This window comes from Gobio gobio, assembly GCF_949357685.1.
Source record: "Gobio gobio genome assembly, chromosome: 23".
Classification (NCBI taxonomy): Eukaryota; Metazoa; Chordata; class Actinopteri; order Cypriniformes; family Gobionidae; genus Gobio; species Gobio gobio.
Window position 1 is genome coordinate 17,040,467 of NC_137119.1, and position 20,950 is coordinate 17,061,416.

Consider the following 20,950-nt stretch of genomic DNA (forward strand, 5'->3'; position numbering starts at 1 on the left):
TCGGCCGGTGGAGGTACTTCTCTGTTTGGTTTGGTTTTATTTTTATTTAAATTAGTACATTTATAGACAAGTACAATACAAAAAGTACAATGAGAGAAAAATAAAAATAATAAAGCATTGTGGTACAGTTCCGAATATGTAGAACAAAGAATAACAACAAATGTAACAATGTAGCCTATATAAAATAAATAATAAAAATAAGAATTCTGAGATAGAAAATACTTTATAATATTAAGGCAGTCACATGAAATTGAAAAGCTTTCAGGTTTCTGTTTTTGTAAGCTTTTTGTTTTGCGACCTCATGTTTGAAAGGGTTTCAAAGTATATTGTAAAAATCAGCTTTATAAAAGGTAATATTAGAGGGCTTCTTTTGAGTTATTCTTGTCTTATGAATGTAGAATTTTTCCTAAATAATTAATAATATATTTTTGTTTTTCAGAAAAATATGGGTTTTGAAAACAAAGTAAAATGTCATGAAGTTCTAAGTTCTAATTTTTTGTCATGTCTATTTTAAAGTCAGTCCAAAAAGAAATAGAAAAAGGGCAATACAAAAATAAAAGTGTTCAATATCCTAAAATGAACTTTCAAACTTTCTTAACCCTCCTATTATGCTAAAAAAAAGAAAAAAAAAGTATTACATCCATTATGGGTCAAATTGACCAACACTGTTTAAACACACTCAACATGCAAATAATCAAGTGAAAATTTAAATGTAATTTCCTAAACCTAACCTTATCATGGAATCAAGAGTCAAGAATCTGTTATAAACCCTAATGGCTTTGGAGCAAAAAAAAACTAATATTTGATATAATTCACATATAGGCTAGGCTATTATGATTTTATAATCGCTTCAAATGTGAGAACTAGTTAAAATGCTGTCAGTTCCACTCTATTTCCCAACAAGCCAAACATAGCCAAGTGGCTGGTCGAATATGAGAGTAGAAATCCTTGTATATCAAAGCGGCTTGCCGCCAGCCGGCCGCGGTCCATAAGGCGGAGGCAACCGCCAGAGAAAATGAAGCCGGCGGCCCGCCGGCTAGTCGGCCGCGGCATCTCGCAAGAAATGGGAGTGACGTATTCGGCGGCAAACGTTTCGTCACCGCCAGCGGGACGCACCTATAGCCGACAGCTTAGGGCCGGCGGCAAAAAGAAGCCGTGCCGATATTTTTTGCTATCTGGGTGTGAGGGTGAAGTTAGGATAGAATATGCCAACACTACGTTTACATCACGCTTCCACTCTAGTTTGGATTTTTATAGCAATAAAAACAATTTATTTCAGGTGGATAACAGTCACTTCAATTCCATCAGCTCATCCAGCACGAGCGGTTCGAGCCGTACATAGTGCACAGCACTGATTACGTGTCGAGAAGATGAGCGCTCGCATTGAGCGTGTGTTACGAGTGTGTGTTACATAATGGACTCTGTGGCGGAAGATTCGTTGCGCAGCAGAAGCGTCAGACTTATATTTGAAAATGCGCGTGCAGCACCACCAGTACTCCCTGGGAATACTATTCCCAGAGTACACATGATCGCGAAATTCAAAGTGAAAGTAAACGCGAGCGCGCATTCAAACGCGATTTCAATACGTTAGCCTACCGCTGTTTGAAAGTGGCTCCCTGAGGCAAGCGAATATCTCTCAATATGAAAGCTATCACGTTCTAACCATCTCTTTGCTCTGCTTGAAGAAAAATGTGGTCTCTATTTGCACTTTGAATATTGAGTACTTTGATTATGGTAGCCTATTATGGTTATTGTTTGCACTTAATATCTATGATCAGTTTGTGGGAAGGAGTTCAGTTAGGAGGTTAATAGAAGCTCATGTGCAGTTCTAAGGTCAGAAGAGACAATAATACAGGAGAGAAGCCAGTCAGTTGAGTTTTTGGCAAAACCTTTACAGTGCTTGAGTATTGTTGTATTTTACTGCATATGATAATTCATACTCAGAAAGTAGAACTAAAATGACATGCATTACAAGATGATGAGTTAAAACATTTAAAATGCACCTGCAAACATTTTTTCTAGTCATGTATTTCATCATTGAGGATTTCTTAAAAATACTATGTAAAAATCTCGTCTTGTCTCGTTCTCATGAACCCAATCTCGTATCTCGCCTCGTCTCGTGAGATAAGTGTCTCGTCACACCCCTAGTAAACACACAAACATGCATGTATATATTTAAGAAAATTTTTATATTTATATATAAAATATTTATATTTATGTTTGGACTGGGCAAATTAACGCGTTAACGCGGGCGATTAATTTTTTCAGCTTAACGCATTAAAAATATTTAACGCAAATAACGCAGCGTCCGTTTTTATATCCATTTTTGCTTAGCGTTACATGATCATCACGCTCTTATTCATGTAAATGCTTCCAAGCTCGACAAGACACAAGAGAACGCGTTGTATGCCAATGTCCTGTCTGTGTGTGTGTGTGTGTGTGTGTGTGTGTCTTGACACACACACACACACACACACACACACACACACACACACTCGACGCATAGATAGACTCGCGTCAGTTTCCTGCTCACATCGAGTTCTCTTTTGCTCTTGAACAAACAATAACACAGAGGATTTTGAGTATTCTCATATTAGGAGTCTTAAATTAGTTAAATAACGTCTTAAATGAACTTAAAGAGTTGTGAGGAAATGAGATGCGCGGGACAGCGCGTGAGATCCGCGTCATGTTCCTCAGCGGCTGTTCTTAAAGTGACAGGAGCACTGATGATGCCTGTCATTAATGTTCATCAAAGAACAACGGGAACAGAGAAAATTGTAGCTTTAATGATGATTCATCTATATTTCATTTATTATTTATGCAGTTAAGAAAGGTGTTTGATAACTATTACATTCATGTGTATAACAGGGAAGGCCATGGGTGAATATAACATTTATTATTTTGGGTTTATGTAAAGATTGTTTTAAGTTCACTTAAATTAAAAGTTGTTTTTTTTAAAGCCTAATAAATGTTGAAATTGGGAGCTTTCAGTTATACTGTAATGTAAGGTCATTAATGTTTCATAGAGACTTTAGTATCAGTGATACTGGCCTTCATTCATAAAAAGATGACAATACAACACATATTTAAAATATGCTGTCTTTAAATTGTTTATACATTAATTTGGAGAGTAACTGAAATTATTACAATATCAAAATATTAAAAACTTAAAATATTAAAAACTTGCGATTAATCGCGATTAATTACAGAAAAAAATGCGATTAATTAGTTACATTTTTTTTAATCGATGCCCAGCACTTATTTATGTATAAGATAAATTATATAAATATACAGTATATACATGCAAATATTTCTTAAATATATACATGAAGGTGTGTTTATTTATATATACATAATAATTATAAACAGTACACACACATATATTATGTAAACACAAACTTTTGTTTTGGATGCGCCCAGCACAAAAAAGATATATAGGGGGGAGCGGGGCACATCCTAACGCTTTTTGACTTTCTCAGTTTGTGTAAATCCACTTGGGGTTCAGAGTATTTATTTTTTCCCACATTAATTGCACACATGTCTAGTACAATTATGTGGTTTTGTTTCATTAATACAGTGTATACTTGTTTCTTGATTTACCCCGAAAGAATGGAAGTGAAATGTGACAACATGCCCTGTTTGGTGGGGTACATTGTAACATGTGGTGGGGAACAATGTAACATGACCAAATAACAGCATAAAATGTTACCTGATATAATCAAAAAAATATACAAGACTTAAAATATAGGCTACCTGTTTCATTAATGTTAATCAAACAATTGTGGTATCATGGGAAAAAAGTTCAATATATATTTTTCCTATAGATATTTGGTTTTGACTTGGTGTGTGCCAAATTTGGGGGTATTACCAGGAATTTTAAGGTATAGTGCTAGGCTAGGTTAGCCTAGAAATCTAGACGCGCCCTAGCGGCAGCAAATGTAATTTGCAGCCAGGGTCGTCTAGCAACTCTCCGTAGACTTGCGAGCTTGATAAACCAAACTATAGTCAGGCCAATCACATTGTGGGTGGGCGGGCTTAACATAATGACGGCAGAGTTGTGACGGTTCCGCGTGAAATCCCTGCTACTTCCCTACTAACAAAGAACGTTACGGCACTGAAGTCATTCTTAAAAAAGGAAGATGTGTTCAGAGTTTTGCCGACCGGATACAGCAAAAGTTTAATCTATCAACTAGCTCCGCTGGTGGGAAAACGCATCAGCCACAACCCGCTTGTGATTGTTGTCTTACCACTGATAGCGCTTTGGTTGGTTGTAGCGCTATCCTATTGCGTGCAGAGGGAATTTGAAGGACAACCGTTTATCCTGCCTCTCAGATTGAGCTCTGCCAATGGTGTGTTCCCAGACCCAACATCTTGATGTGGGTCTGGCTTGTCAGGCTAAGGCTAGGTGATTTTGTTTTGGAACCTTCAGAAAACTTTAACTTGATTTTTTTCTAAACTGACTCTATCGACTTAAAACAGGTGTAGCTCATACATTTTTGTCCTATTTCAACAAATCATACATCATTTTGAAGGTTTTGTTAACAAGAAAATAACAATAAAAATGTTTTTGAAAATGTGGTAATTGCGACTCATTTTGCCAGCACGGGTCACATATAGTAATAATAAGAGCTGTCCTCTTAGTCTTTGAAATCAATTGTTTGTTTTTTTTAATTACTGTATGTTACAAGAAAACCACAAAATATAAAATGTGGTTTGTCGTTTTGTCTAAGAAAAACCGCTAATTGAAGATTTGAAACGTACTTTTCGTTTGATAAAGCAGCTGAATAGAGAATAGCTTGGATAGCTTGAGATGTGTTTTCTCTCCGTGTTCTTTTTTTTTTTTTTTTACAAGATGGCCTCGTAGACATTAACCTAAGCTTTAAATCCTTCCATTCTAAACTGCAACTTTCTCATACTTTTTATGCAGATGTGCAGCTTTATTTTAATAAACAGTTTATAAATGCACAATTCTGGCCTTTACTAAGTGTAGCAGTGGCAGTTCTGTTCAGAAAAAAGGAGGATATGGATTACTGGAGATATATTTTTCTTTTTTTTTTTTTCGTTCTCTGTAAACTGTTTGCTTTTGTTCTCTCATGGCCAGATAACATTATATATCATGTTTTCTTTTGAAATGAAGTGCATGGGCCAGGAAAAAGTAGGCGACAGCAAACTCTTAGATACAGACTTTTGAATGTAAACAACAAAGTGAGTGTCAAATAAACCTCTGTTGTTCATGCAGAGAGAGAGAGAGAGAGAGAGAGAGAGAGAGAGAGAGAGAGAGAGAGAGAAGGAAAGAGAGAACTGTTTATTTCAATAGGTTGTGGCGAAAGAATAGGAAAAAGTTAGAAAAAAAACCATCAGATATTCATGATTCTTCAAATTGATGCTTTCCTTTTCCCTTTTCCTCTTAAACGATTTAACAGGAATTTGGATTATATAAATGTAGCAATGAAGCTCAGGGAATAAGAATGCAGGAACTGGCAAATGTTCAACAAATTTTAATCCAAAAATAAACAAACAAGCAAAACGTTAGACCCTCATGGACGACTGCCACTCATAAACACAATAAAACACCACAAAATTTGTAATACATTTATCAAGTTTCTTGAAATTACAAAAGTTTTAAATGAGAATTACTAAGAACTTAAAGTCCCCATGAAATCGAAATTTCAGTTTTTTGGCTTTTAGTATATAATTAGAAGATATAAGTGTTCAAAACGTACAGTCTCTCACGTTCGCCAATATGGATCAATAATTTTGATGTTCCCTTTCAGTCGGTCACGTTCGACGTACGTCGGAACTGACCGACGAATTGGGATCTATTTTCAGAGACCAATCTACTTAGAGGGCCCTATCTTGCACCCAGCGCAATTGACTTTGTACACCGACGCATGTGTCATTCCTATTTTGCACCCGCGCAAAGCGCGCTTTTCCCTCCACAGAAGCACGTCGCTAAACTAGTGAATGAACTTGCGCTACCTGGGCGGTTCAGCGCAAAAAAGGAGGCGTGTTTCGGCGCAAACAATCCCTGGTGCTATTTTGCTGTTCCATTAAACAATTGCGCCACTGACCAGAAAAAACCTAGTCTAAAATCAGTGGCGCGTTGCGCGTTGTTCATTATGCTATTTTAAGGGCGCATGCTTGACCATAATGTATAGCGTGCACAACGCGCATACACTTTGCTCATGTAATCTACACAGATGCAACAGTTATTTTTGCAAATCATAAATTGTTACACTAAAAAATATTAACACATGAGATGACGGAAATCATTGTGGTGTGCCACGAAGATGTGAAAAAATAGGCATAAATCTAGCTTACAAATTATTCAGGCTAATTGTAGTCTAATAATTAAGGAGACCTGTTTGCCCAATAGTGTCAACTTCTGGCAAGACATATATGTATATAAGGACATCTAACAAATTGGTTTGTCCGTCAAGAACCAGAAAAAAAATCGGTGAGGGTGGACGCAGCGATGTCCCCTTACGAAAGGAAAATATATTTACCAATATATTACTTGAAATATATTATAATATATTGTTAATATATTGATGGTACATATATACAATATATGTAATATATTGCAGTATATTGCAAAATATACAAATGATTGCCGCTTTCAATATATTGCAATATATTGGAAAATATAAATATTAAATCCCATATATTGGTATATATCGCCTAATGTATTACATGATATTTTCCAATATACTGCAATATATTTTTGTTTCGTAAGGGTCCTCTGCTGGCGTCAGGTCCTGAGTAGAGGCAGATCCACCTCCCGTTACACGGCGTGCCCGATTGATGCTGGCAAGCTTGGACTTTCCCTGTCTTCTGATGTCATTGTAGCGCTTGCGGCACTGGTGCGACGTTCTGGGGATGCCAGCTGATGAAACAATTGTGGCTATTTCCTCCCACGCCTGTTTAACCGACGCTATTTTGGGTGGGTTTCTCCCATCCCCATACAACACAACTTCTCTGTCTTTCACTGCTCTTACAAGAACATCAGTCTCCTCGGCTGTGAACCGCTCCTGGCGTGCGCCTGGTAAATACGCCATAATAATAGCAATCCATAATGGAACTTGCGCACCTGCTTTTACAGGGAATGTTGGATGACGCTCTGATTGGTTTATTCACGTTACGCCCAAACCACACCTATGAATAATGAAGCTACTTCAGACCAACCCATTTTAGATTTGCGCCGGGCGCAAGAGCCATTTATCCCGCCGGGAAAATAGCAACAGCGCCGAGACCCGCCCACAAAGTTACTTGCGCTTCGCGCTTTGACACTTGCGTTTCAGATCGTTAAAATAGGGCCCAGAGTGTTTAAAAACGCGCCAATGAACATTGGCATGCGGTTCACGCATTCCACGGCCCGCCCTGCGTTGCTTTCAACTTCGGAGCCGAACATTACCTTTGTGTGTGTTCCTACAAAGAGTGTTTACAGTCTTGAGAAGAGGATTTTCCTGAAACCATTCCGGTTGTTTCCAGTGTCGGTGTGACAGTGCTTTACAGCGGTGGTCGCAAAGCGAAGAAAACAAACAGCTGTTCTCACAGCTTGCTGGGCGTTTTCCTCTTGAGTGCTTACAGCAGGCTTGCACCTTTGAACCGCTGTGAGCCGTGGCCATTTCCCCTGTGTGCCTCGGCACTGAACGGAGCGGTTTTCTAAAAGATCAACACGGTTTGACCCTGCGTCTTTTTCAAGATGTCATTCAAACCGTGTGTTTCTGGATTTCGTCGGTATCTGTCTCCAGTTGACAGGCACGATTGCTGTCGCTCCCACGACCGCTCCTGCAGGTCTACCAGGCCAAGGCGCTCAAGGAACTGCACGAGGGTAGTTCCGACCCAGGGGTTATGCAGGAACTGCGTACCGCGATGGACCTCGCCCTCCAGGCGACGAAAGTCACCGCACACACTCTGGGTCGGGCGATGTCCACTCTTGTGGTCCAGGAGCGCCACCTGTGGCTGAACCTGGCAGATATGCGTGAGACCGACAAAGTGCGGTTCCTCAACGCCCCTGTCTGCCAGGCCGGCCTCTTCGGCAACGCCATCGAGAACTTCGCCCAGCAGTTCTCGGTGGCCCAGATGCAGACGGAGGCCATCAAAAACATCCTGCCCCGGCGACCTGCTGCTGCCTCCACCCAGTCGCCGGCCACACCTCTGCCTGCTCGTCGCCGAGGGCGTCCCCCTTCGGCCACCTCTGCCCCTGCTAAACCCAAGCAGCAGCCTCCACCATCGGGGAAGTAGGGCGCCGGTCGCAAGGGTGCCGCCCAACCCGTGCAGGGTCCCGCAAAGTCCGCCGGCAAGCGCAAGGGCAAGCGGCCCTGACATGGGGAGCCCAGGGAGAAGAGGATCTGCTCCAGGGGAGGTGGTGTCCGCACCCCTCCTCCCCCCGGGGGAGGACAGGGGGGAGAATGTTTCCAAGACTGGTACCGATTAGATCCCACATTCACAATAAAAGAGCAGTTTCCTCCCTCCCTGAGCCCCGAGAGGGACAGGTTGGCAGTGTGCGACGCCCCCGGGCCTTGCCACTCCTTTCCTCCCCTCTCCCCCCTCGCCAGGGGGCAGCAGTGTGGGCACCGAGGACACCCCTGGGCCTTCTCACCCACACTCTGCCCCACCTGGAGTATTCAGGCAACACTCCGGGCCGCCCCCGGGCCTCCAGAGTCGGGTCTGAATACTCCGCTTCGCTGCCTCACCCCGGGCACGTCTGTGGTATTGTTGGTCCCGCTTGTTCGGTCTCTGGTGGCCTGGCTAGGTCTTCCCAGGCCGTCACACTGGCTCATCCGTACCATCAGACTCGGCTATGCAATTCAGTTTGCACGCCGGCCTCCCAAGTACAAGGGCATCCTCTTCACCATGCCCATGTCTTGCGGTCCGAGATCAATGTCCTGCTGGCGAAGGGCGCGATCGAGCCGGTTCCTCCTAACGATATGAGGTCGGGGTTCTACAGCCCCTATTTCATTGTGCCCAAGAAAGGGGGTGGGTTAAGGCCAATCTTGGACCTGTGCATTCTGAATCGGGCCCTGCACAAGCTCCCGTTCAAAATGTTAATGCAGAAACGCATTTTCGAATGCATCCGTCCCCAAGATTGGTTCGCATCGATCGACCTGAAGGACGCGTACTTTCATGTCTCTATCCTTCCTCGACACAGACCATTCCTACGCTTTGGAAGAAGCCGCTCCGGGACAAGCACGTACTGGTCCGTTCGTACAGCACTGCGGCCATTGCGTACATCAACCAAAAGGGTGGTCTACGCTCCCGTTGCATGCTCTGGTTCGCCCGCCATCTCCTCCTGTGTAGTCAGAAGTTTGTGAGGTCACTTCGTGCCATTCACATCCCAGGTGCGCTGAATCAGACAGCCGACGAGCTCTCTTGTCAGCCGACACCTCCGGGCGAATGGCGACTCCACCCCCGGAGCGTCCAGCTGATATGGGACCACTTCGGGGTCGCACAGGTAGACCTGTTTGCCTCTCTGGAGTCGACCCATTGCCAGTGGTACTATTCCCTGACCGGGGGTACCTTAGGCATAGATGCACTGGTGCACAGCTGGCCCCGGGACCTACGCAAATATGCGTTTCCCCCAGTGAGCCTTCTCGCACAGACACTGTGCAAGGTCAGGGAGGACAAGGAGCAGGTCTTGCTAGTTGCGCCCTACTGGCCCAACAGGACCTGGTTCCCCGAACTCACACTCCTCGCGACAGCCCCTCCCTGGCCGATCCCCCTGAGGAAAGACCTGCTTTCTCAGGGGTGGGGCACTCTATGACACCCGCTATGGCTCCCTCTACGAGGCGCCTCTATGCTCTGAAGTGGAACCTATTCGTTGACTGGTGCTCTTCCCGCCGGGAAGACCCCCGAAAGTGTTCGATTAACGTTGTGCTTTCCTTCCTGCAGGATGGGTTGGAGCGAAGGCTGTCTCCCTCCACCCTCAAAGTGTACGTCGCAGCAATAGCGACATATTACGATGCAGTAGACAGTAAATCCTTGGGTAAGCATGACTTAATCGTCATGTTCCTCAGAGGTGCGAGGAGACTGAATCCTCCTTGTTCTACCTCGTTACCCTCTTGGGACTTAGCCCTGGTGCTCAGAGCACTCCAGGGTCCTCCATTTGAGCCTTTGCAGTCTGTTGAGCTAAAAATCCTGTCCAAGAAGACAGTTCTCCTGACGGCATTGGCCTCAATCAAGAGGGTAGGGGACTTGCATGCGCTTTCGGTCGACGAATCGTGCCTAGAATTCGGTCCGGCCAATTCTCACGTTGTCCTGAGACCCCGGCCTGGATACGTGCCCAAGGTTCCTACCACTCCCTTTCGGGACCAGGTGGTGAACCTGCAAGCGCTGCCTTCGGAGGAGGCAGACCCAGCCCTTGATTTGTTATGTCCCGTCCGCGCTCTTCGCGCTTACGTGGACCGGACTCAAAGCTTTAGAACCTCACTGCAGCTCTTCGTCTGTTACGGAGGCCAGCAGAAGGGAAAGGTTGTCTCCAAGCAGAGGTTAACCCACTGGATACTGGATGTTATCATCTTGGCTTACCAGTCCCAAGACGCGCTTTGCCCGTTCGGGTTGCGAGCGCACTCCACAAGGAGTGTAGCTTCCTCCAGGGCGCTTGCTCGAGGTGCCTCGCTGACAGATATTTGTAGAGCTGAGGGCTGGGCGACACCTAACACATTCGCTAGATTTTATAGCCTCTGTGTAGAGCCGGTATCTTCCCGCATCCTCGCCCCCAGTGGCCAGTAGCACTAAGTACCCATTCTAGTGTCGGCTTGCAATGCCACTCCCGCCCTCGGGCCGGATACATGTGTCTATTTTGCTTCAGTTGAGTTCCCCGGAAACGGCTAACCCTGTGAGTTCCTCCGTCACCCCTTCGGTGTCAGACATTGCGGCTGTCTGACGCCAGGTCCGCACCCCTATGCTTGTGGAACGTGTGTGTAGGCTGGGTTCCATATGTTGCGGTCCCCTAACGGCTACCCCATATGTGTATTCTCCATGGTACAAGCTACCCTACTCGGCTAGCCCAGTGTCAGTGAAAGTGTTCTTTCCCCCCTGGGACCAAGTTGGATCCACCCCAAATGCTGCCATAGGTAGCACTACCCTGATAGGTTAGTCCTTATGTGTATTTCCACCTCTCCTTCCATTGAAGGATGTGGCTCTGCAGCGTACCTTCTCCCCGAGACGGGCACGCTTTCCCAGTGTTATCCAATAGTCACACTGAGTGGGTCTTGCAGGAACAGCAGTGACTGTCCTTCCCTGCCCGGAGCCCTGACTCCCACTCTAACATAGGAGTGGTCCAGAGCGCTCAGGCAGGGCGCTGGAAGGGCCAGCATCCCTGGCGTGTTGGTAGGGATCCCAATTCATCAGTCAGTTCCGACGTACGTCGAACGTGACCGACTGAAAGGGAACGTCTCGGTTACGTATGTAACCCTCGTTCCCTGAAGGAGGTGCTGCCAGGTGCTGTGCTTCAGCTGAAGGCCCAAGCCACGTATCTCATCTCCTCAGTTGAAAACGATATGCGCCACTTCCACTTCCGTATTTATCCCCGCAATGCGGGGCGGGCCGTGGAATGCGTGAACCGCATGCCAATGTTCATTGGCACGTTTTTAAACACTCAAAGTAGATTGGTCACTGAAAATAGATCCCAATTCGTCGGTCAGTTCCGACGTACGTCTCCGTTCCCTCCTTCAGGGAATGAGGGTTACATACGTAACCGAGATGACATCACTGCACCTCAGCTTCTCATTCGATTTTCTGTCCAATCAAATGCTCTATAGAATCTGAAGTGTCCCGCCCCCTACACTATAAATAGACACACTGAAGCTGCGGCTGAAATCGGTCACTTGTTCACACAATATTATTTTATATATGGTGAATGGGACATAGAGGATAGGGAACGATTCAGACTTTCCATTGGGGCTAATTAAGTGTGGTTTCTAGACTTACACATAGAATGCTATACATTTATTGAGAATTGTATACCTTTATTGAAAGTTTCTTAAAATTACAAAATAGAAAATAAAGAACTATTTATGTGGAGAATTATTTAAAAAGTAATATTTTCTGTCCCCAATATTTTTGCCATTACAATCACACAATGTATTTTAGAAAATAATTGGGGTTTTCAAGTTACTTTACTTCTATCTACCTTGTTATATTAGCAACCATATAAAAGACAGACAATATAAAAAAAAATACTGGAAGATTGATAAAACCATGATCAAAACTTAATTCCAGCTCTTTAGCATGGATGAAACCTAGTTTGAAATTGTTAGATTTTCAATATATCAGCTAAAGGTGCCCCTAACAAGTGTGACTTTCATTTGAGTGGGGCTGAGAGGAGATAAAGAGTAAACTGCAAAGACACCTGATAAAACGAACAAGAAAAAGTGAGAGAATTGGTGCGGAAAGATAGCGGGGTTGATACAGGAGAGGAAGAAGTTGATGAAGGAGGAGAGAGGAACGTGGGAGAGGAGGGTTGACCGAGTGCAGAGTGGCTCTGAAATTAGCTACTGGTGGAGTGGAGGAAGCTGAATTTGGGAACATACAACTTTTGAGGAGCAAGGGAGAGGTGAATGTTGATGTGAGGGATGAACAGAATATTATGAGTGATGGAACAGGAACAGAGGGGAATTAAACGAGTGCTGCAAGATAGGAATGCGGGAGTGTTGGAGGCTTACTGTATTGCTGTACAGTATATGGAGTGTAAATGTTTTGTGGAGTGATAAAGGAAGAACAAAGAGAGAGATGGGGATATAAAAGTTCTAATTTCTGATTATATGTGTTTCCCAGCATGCAGCTGGTCATGAATTCAGCTTTCTAATCACTGTTTGATTTTCTTTTCATTCAAGGACAATAAATAGTCCAACAGCCCTCAAAAACAAAATATGGGTCCAGTGTCAAATTCTTTCTGGCTTTCTGGACTTTTTGATCTTATCAGATGTGATTTTCTCAAGGACTAGTGTTGGAATGAGAGCTGCAGTTCTTGCAGTTTCACCAATGAGCTTTCTGAGTGCTGTCAAATTATGTATGAAATGATAACAGTTCCTAATGTAAAGTGAGGAATGAGGCAAAGCAGGGCTTTACAAATGCGAGGAGGTTGTGGCATGGTGAGGTATTAGGCACAGATGTTGGCCATTGGTCCCTGGGCACAGCCCTTAAACACCTTGGCACAAGGATGCCTGATGTTTACAAGCAAAAAACACATCCGCTGCTGCTCCCTGCCTTGTTACACTGCCAGAGCCCATTGCAACTCTTCATTACTGTCGGTCGGTTTCTCTCTATATCAACTCAGTATTATATTACCAATTATACTTATACACCCCCCCCCCCCCATATATATATATATATGAAGAGTTCAGATGCAAAAGCCGCTAAACGCTAGTCTGGTCTTACCAGACTCTCGTACATTTCATTTGGACAGAGAGTCAGGCCACTTTCCATTGACAAGCGTTTACTTCCTTGAAGGCGGGTACTCTGTTGAAGTTTAAAACTATTGGATCTGCCAAGAGCCACTCTGGATCTGCAATAACCAATCGCTAACGTTTGGTTGTGTGCTGTTTGCCTCTGTTTCTCACATGGAAGTCATATAAAATTTCATACACTTGGTATGATAAGAATAAATGCTGCCATAAATAACGGCCCAAATTAAAAGTTTACGTGCTTTTATTTTTATTTTTTGAGCGGTGATGAAATATATTGCTCTTGTAAATACTTGCCAGCATTTAAAGAAATACAAGTCTAGAAATGCATCCAAATTACAGCGAAGTGCAACCGCACGGTGCTCTGCAGTGGTAAAAAATGATATAAACAGTATATTTTGAAGTGATATATTCTTGAAAACTCAGAGATGTGGATTCGGACAGCAATTAAATGACCACACGACCTTAGTGTTTGTCAAAAGCGGTAGGTAATTCGGCCGGGGATTTTTACGTGGGTGGTGGGAGACGTACAGCAATAATATCACTGACAATACCTAATGACAATATCTTACGACCCCACGAGAAACAATTACCGTCCGAATAGGGCTTCAGCCAACTCCTTCACCCCTAACGGAGCGAGCTGGAAAATCAAACTTTTCCCGAACCCTGTGGGGAGGAGGGCCACAACATCATGGCCACCAACAAAACTCAGCAAAGACTGTTCTTGCTCCGGCTTTAACTTCTGGTTATTGTGCAGCAGTGCCACAATGCAATGAATGGCTTCGCTCGCGTCTTTCTCCGCTGCCATTACTGAACTACAACTCAAACTAGCGCACAACATCAACGTCATCGTTCTCAGCCACTCCCTCTGTTCGCTGATTGGACCGGTTAAAATTTGTTCTGAGAAAACCTAAGAATATACCGCAGTCCCAGACGGAGTACTGAAAGAAAATGAAAATTGAGCAGAAGTACGTAGGAGTGCGGAGCCAGGCTAACTAAACGCCACCTCCGTCAAAAAGTAGATAATCATATTGAGCGAATTCTCTCCGCACATTGTTCACATCTGTTTATTATTTTTATTATTTTGTTAAGGCTGTCTGGGTGGAAGAGGTTGAGAGACGGGAGAGCGACAAATAGAAATCCCTCCAGCGCGAGGACGATCCGTTTAGATCTGGTCTGACGGATAGATCTGTATAGTCTTGGTGGTGAGAGGAAGGACCGTGTAGATCCGCTCTGACGGTCAAACAAAGTGTTGATGGGAATATTCCGTTTTGACAATTAATATTTGACAAAAATTGATAAAGAGACCCCTGTGATGTTAAATTCTAGCAGCTAGGGGCTGTTACCGGGATATTCCCAAGAAACACGGGACTGAGAAGTCATCCTCCATCACAGGTAAGTTGTCTTTGTATGATTTCCTGTGGTGGTAGGATTAATTGATTGATTGATCCCATAGAAGGTAGATATGGCCCTGGTGTTCCTGTCCAGGAAGATTTGTCTGTAAGGGTAATGTTTAAATGCACAGCTACCTGACAAATATTTTTTGAGTACTCCCTCCAGTGCGAAGAAGACCCGTTTAGATCTGCTCTGACGGGTAAAACATTTTGAGATAGCCCTCCAGTTAGGCCAAGAAGATTTGTCTGCAAGGGTACTGTTAAAACGCACCGTTACCTGACAAATATTTTTAAAGCAAACCTGACTCTCCATTTTCTTCCACTCCAGATATGGGTTATACTATATATATATTTTTTATTTTATTCACTTACAAATCTTTTAATTCAATTTCTGTGTAAAGCACTTTGAATTGCCACTGTGTATGAAATGTGCTATACAAATAAACTTGCCTTGCCTACGTTTCCAAATACTTTCCAATCTGCTAAATCCTAGTGTCAGCCCATTCAGAAATACCTTTGTCCGCAAAATCCACAGAAACCAATCAGAAGACACAGATCGAATCATATGATTTCAAGATGAATGACGATGTGCGTATGAGCCAATGCTTTGTCCATTGTTACAGTTGCAATGACAAGATTTCGTGAGTAGCAATTAGCAAGTAAGCACAACTGTATTCCCTGTGGCATGCACTTGCAAGTGACATTTTTGAAAATAAGGCATTTCAATAACTGACCAATAACCTTTTCATTGCCATTAAAGTGAATTTACTGAATCTAAACGTAGGAGCCTAATAAATAAAGGCTCATTTAAAAGAAAACATTAGGTTTTTGCATCTGAACTCTGCATATAAATATAGGGTTTGTAGTAGTTTTTCAAGCTTTTTGCATTAAGGCGCTGACTCTATGAGAACGCCTACCGCGGAACCGGTGTCTGAAGCATGTGTGCAAGCATGTCAATTCTACAATTCTATTGGCAGGTGATGTACTGTGACTTGTCAGTGAGACCATTAAAGATTAACTACTTCACAGAATGTCTCTCTACCGTGTGTGTATTTTGTCATATTTTTTGTCTCGTTTGTCTCATACAAACAGTATAGGAGTTGTGTGACACAGTGTCCCAGCTATATTACGGGCAACACACGGAGGAGCACATGCGGTAAAGCCCTTGAGGGGGCTGATTGCATGCACTGTGAGCACATTGCGAAATCTCAGGTCCCGGATTGGTTCATTTCTTGAGGGATGAGTTTCAAACGTCTGCGCCCCGTTGTCAGGTCCCGTGGCTCCTGAGGTGGCGTGGCTGCTTCAGTCATGGGGATCACAGGTAAAGTTAGCTGGTGGAGTGCGAGACTTGTATTCTGAGACATGTATATCTCTCACCCTCTCTAAGGCCCTCTCCTTGGATTCAGAAGCTCGCTCTGGGATCTTTTCTAATCCAAACGATGATCTAAATGTTGTCTGCATCTGACTCTGAGGAGTTTCGCCCCATGGCCTGTTTGGCAATGCAATAAACACCGTTGTCTACAGGAAAGAGGCAGTCTGCAACATTCAAGCAACTAATCAAGGACCCTCAATTTCAAGGACACTCACCTTTCATGGCACATAAACTGCAGTGTCTCTAGCACTTAAAGACTCCCACAACTGAGAGGCTACCATGTGTTGGTCCGCACAGTCAACACTACGGTGGTTTCTTACATCAATAACTAGGGCAGACTGTGTTCACCCCCCCTATTCAGGCAGGGGCAGCAGATCCTGCTCTGGGCATAAACCAAACTGCTCTCCCTGAGGGCAGTTTACATTCTGGGGCATGCAAATGTGGAAGCATACCCTTTCAATGCTGGGATGAGGCTCAGGGAATGGCGACTCCATATAGCAGAGATACGGCCGAGCCGAAGTGGATTTGTTCACCTCCATGGAGTTGACCCACTATCCCCTCTGGTTTCCCCTCACTCCTCTAGCTCCATTGGGGCTGGACGACATGGTACATATGTGGCCGAGGCTTTGTCTGTATGCCTTTTCTCTGATATTTCTGCTCCGGGGAGTCCTGTGTTCAAGTGTTCACTAACACAGAGTTTACCTATTATTAGTGGCTCCATTCTGGCCAGCCTGGATATGGTTCTCAGACCTGGATGGCACTTTCACCCCTTTCACCTCCAGCCAGAGATTTGGAAACTTTGGGTCTTGACTTTGATGGATACCAGCTCATAGATTTCTGTCTCTTAACTGAGGCCTATCTGCAGGCCACAATTTCCTTCTTGGGACCTCTCTGTGGTTTCCGTTACACAGCTTTGTTGGGCAGGCATTCTTTCTCATTGTGCCGGTGTTGGTATTGATGTCCCCATAGCGTCAATGCCATGATGCAGTGTTGAGCTCCCTCAAAAGGGAACATCTCAGGTTACATATGTAACCCGGTTCCCTAAGAAAAGAAGTTGCTGCGTCACTTTGCCACACTTTATGCCTGTGCATCTTCCTTCAGATAATTAGAATATAGGGATTCCGTGACATAGATGACCTTTTATAGTCTTGCTGACATGTCACACTGTCACCTGACCTCACGTTACCCAATATAATTATTATGTTTGCACATATGCTTCAGACACTATTTCCACAGGAAGTGTTCCAATAGCTTCAATACTATGGCTCAGTATCTCATTCCCTTCTAGTGTTTCCCACAGATTAGAAACCAATTTGTGGTGGTGGGCGGGCGGGCGAGCGGGCAGGCGAGCGGGCGGGCGGGCGGGGAATTTGGGGTTGGTGATTGGCACAAATATCGATTTATTTCGATCTTGATTCAGTATCAATTCATATGTATATAGCCTACTGTACATATAAGGAAAAATAAGTTTGCCTTTTTAGCACTATTTCAAACTATTTTAAATGATATTTGCTCACATTCATTAATATTCACTTGTGTGTGCTTGTATAAGTATCATTAAAAATATTAGGATACAAGTTATTAATGTTTAAAATTTCACATTTAAAGAAATCTAGTGTTTGATCATGTCTAAATGTATTCAAATGCAAAACCTAGAAATAAGTAAGCAGTTATGATCTGCAATACTTTTTTTGAGCAACTAGACTAGATACATGTATATTGATTAAAGAGCCATACAGACACCTATAGTGGGTAAACCATGGCATTGCAAATGAAATTAATTATTTTTCCAGATACATAATTACTCTAATTTGCATTGGATTTCTCCATTTTAACATTAATTGCTACACTAATTGTAATATAAATAAGAACAAATATATTAGAAGTATTTATTTTTATCTAATTCATTAAATGGTCAGGACCATACTTATTGCACAAATAATAGGCCTATTTAGTACCAAAAGATCTCCTCAAAATATTCAATAAATATTATTAAACTAAAATATAGAACATTTATTTAATTGGAAAATAGTTAAGGTGTATGGTCACATTTGACCACCAATGAGTACAAGTGTAACCAATAAGTGGGGAATACCTGAGGGCTAAATACAAGAAAAACATTAACATGAATGTTAAAGGTCCCATGGCATGGCATTTTTCTATTATTTTATAGTGTTTCCTGAGGTGTACTTATATTGTTAGTATGATTTTTACATCATAAAATGTCATAATTTAGAAATAAAAGGCATTTTGTCTATACTGCTGTTTGCCCTGTGGCTGACTGCCCTGTTTCAAGAGGCGTGTCTGCTGTGAGATTTCAGTAAAAACGCCCACTGTTGTGATTGGCTGACATCTTTGCATTTGAAATGAGCGGAGGGGGCGGGGTTTAACGAGGTCTACGACGCACGAGCTGCTGCCAGAGAGACGGATGGACCTGAGTTCACTTCTCATCAGTTCTCTCAGCATGTCTCAGTTCAGGGTGAACTGTTGTAGTTACTAGAATATACTTCAGGTTATTAGTTTATTTCTAGTCGGAGGGGCTGTCACTCATGTCAGAAAGTTAGTAACTTTAGTAAATTATGGATCAGCGCTGACTCGAGACGCGGACCGTTTAGAACGATTCAGTCCGATTTGGTGAACTGGTTCGGTTCACTAAAAAGAACCGATTCAAAAGAATGATTCGTTCGCGAACCGGATATCACGGAGACGGAGCGATTGCTAACAAAGTTATTTATAGTAACTACTGAGTTGTGAGAGCGCTGTCTGTCAGCGCGAGTTTATTGTGTTTGTATCTGAGAGTTCTGAATAAACACGAGTCCCAGTCACGCCGAGTCCGTCTTCATCATTATTCTACCAACTTTGTAACACATGCAATGTACCATTACAGCGAGATGAACGAGTTAGTAAGTTTGATTAAAGCATTATTTCTAGATATGTTCCAATCATATGAAAAGCGTCAGTGACGCGCATTGAGTAACTTACACAGCGCAAACAAAGACACAACAGCAGTAATCGAATGTAATCCAGTTTATTGTGGGGAAAGCTGGCTAGCCTAGCCGGATACCCTCACGCTTACCCCCCTTCTGCTTAATCTCACGCCGCGTTTGGTGCCTCCGCTGTGGGCCAGATGCAGTACTGGGGGTCGGGGATGTTGAAGGCCGAGCTTCGGCGTGCGTGAGGTTTATCTCTAAAGATAGATAGATAGATAGATAGATAGATAGATAGATAGATAGATAGATAGATAGATAGATAGATAGATAGATAGATAGATAGATAGATAGATAGATAGATAGATAGATAGATAGATAGATAGACAGACAGACAGATAGATAGATAGATAGATAGATAGATAGATAGATAGATAGATAGATAGATAGATAGATAGATAGATAGATAGATAGATAGATAGATAGATAGATAGATAGATAGATAGATCTTTATTGTCATTGTATGCAATACAACGAAATTCTGTTGGAGCCATCCTCTCCAAAAGCAGCATGAAGTAAAAATTTAAAATAAAACTATAGTATATGTACACATACACCAGCACATACTCACCCAAGCACGTCTCACACATACACATTCGTCTGATACATACAGTACACATTCATTCCTTGTTCTCAATAAATATCTATAAAACAGTAAGCATTAAACACAGCAGTATTGCACCGATTCGGGGTAGGTGGAGTGTGTATGTTTTTATGATTGTATGGGTGTATGTGCGTATGATTTCTGTAATATGTTCACAGCTCTGGGGAAGAAGCTGTTCCGAAGTCTATTAGTGCGTGTACTTGGGGTTCTCAGTCTGCCTGAGGGGAGGGTGGTGAACAGGGAGTGTCCGGGATGTGAGGTGTCCTGCCTGATGTTTGTGGCCCGTGTGAGAAGACGGCTAGAATATAATTCACCCAGGTTTGGTAGGGGGGAGCCAATGATCCTCTCAGCCGTCTTGACAACCTGCTGCAGTCCCTTTCTTTCTGCTTCTGTGCAGCTGGAATGCCACACAGTGCAGCAGTATGTCAGGGTGCTCTCGATTGTGCAGCGGTAGAAGCGTGTCAGAAGTTCCTGCGGAAGCCCATTGCGTTTCAGGGTCCTCAAGAAGAACATCTTCTGCTGGGCTTTTTTAATGGTATGGGAGGTGTTCTGGCTCCAGGTTAGATCCTCTGATATGTGCACTCCCAGGAATTTAAAGCTTGCCACCCTCTCCACCTCCTCCCCGTTGATACACAGTCCATTGTGGTTTGGTTTGTTTCTTCTGAAGTCAATTATTATTTCTTTTGTTTTCTTAGTGTTGAGGTTGAGGTTGTTGTTCCTGCACCAAACTGACAGGGTCTGGACCTCTTCTCTGTAGGCTGTTTCGTTGTTGTTTGTTATGAGTCCCACTATGGTTGTGTCATATGCAAATTTGATGATGGTGTTGGAGTTATCAGAGGGGGCGCAGTCATGGGTGAAGAGCGAGTAGAGGGCTGGACTGAGGACGCAGCCCTGGGGGAAGCCAGTGTTGAGAGTAATGCTAGAGGAGGTGTGTTGGCTGATCCTGACGTGCTGGGGTCTGTTGGTGAGGAAGTTTTTAATCCACTGGCAGAGACAGTCTCCCAGACCCAGTGTTTGCAGTTTGTTGATCAGTTTGTCTGGGTTGATGGAATTGAATGCAGAGCTATAGTCAATGAATAACATCCTGACATAACTGTTGGGGGTTTCCAGGTGTGTGACGGCCGTGTGCAGTGCTATGGAGATGGCGTCATCAGTGGATCTGTTGGTCCTATATGCAAATTGGT

The 20,950-nt window shown here is 43.4% G+C and overlaps 1 protein-coding gene across 1 annotated transcript in view; it reads left to right on the top strand.

Annotated features, from left to right (window-relative positions):
- Positions 1-20,950, top strand: part of gli3 (GLI family zinc finger 3) — a 228,327-nt gene that overhangs the window by 131,817 nt on the left and 75,560 nt on the right. The gene's annotated exons all lie outside the window — the stretch shown is intronic.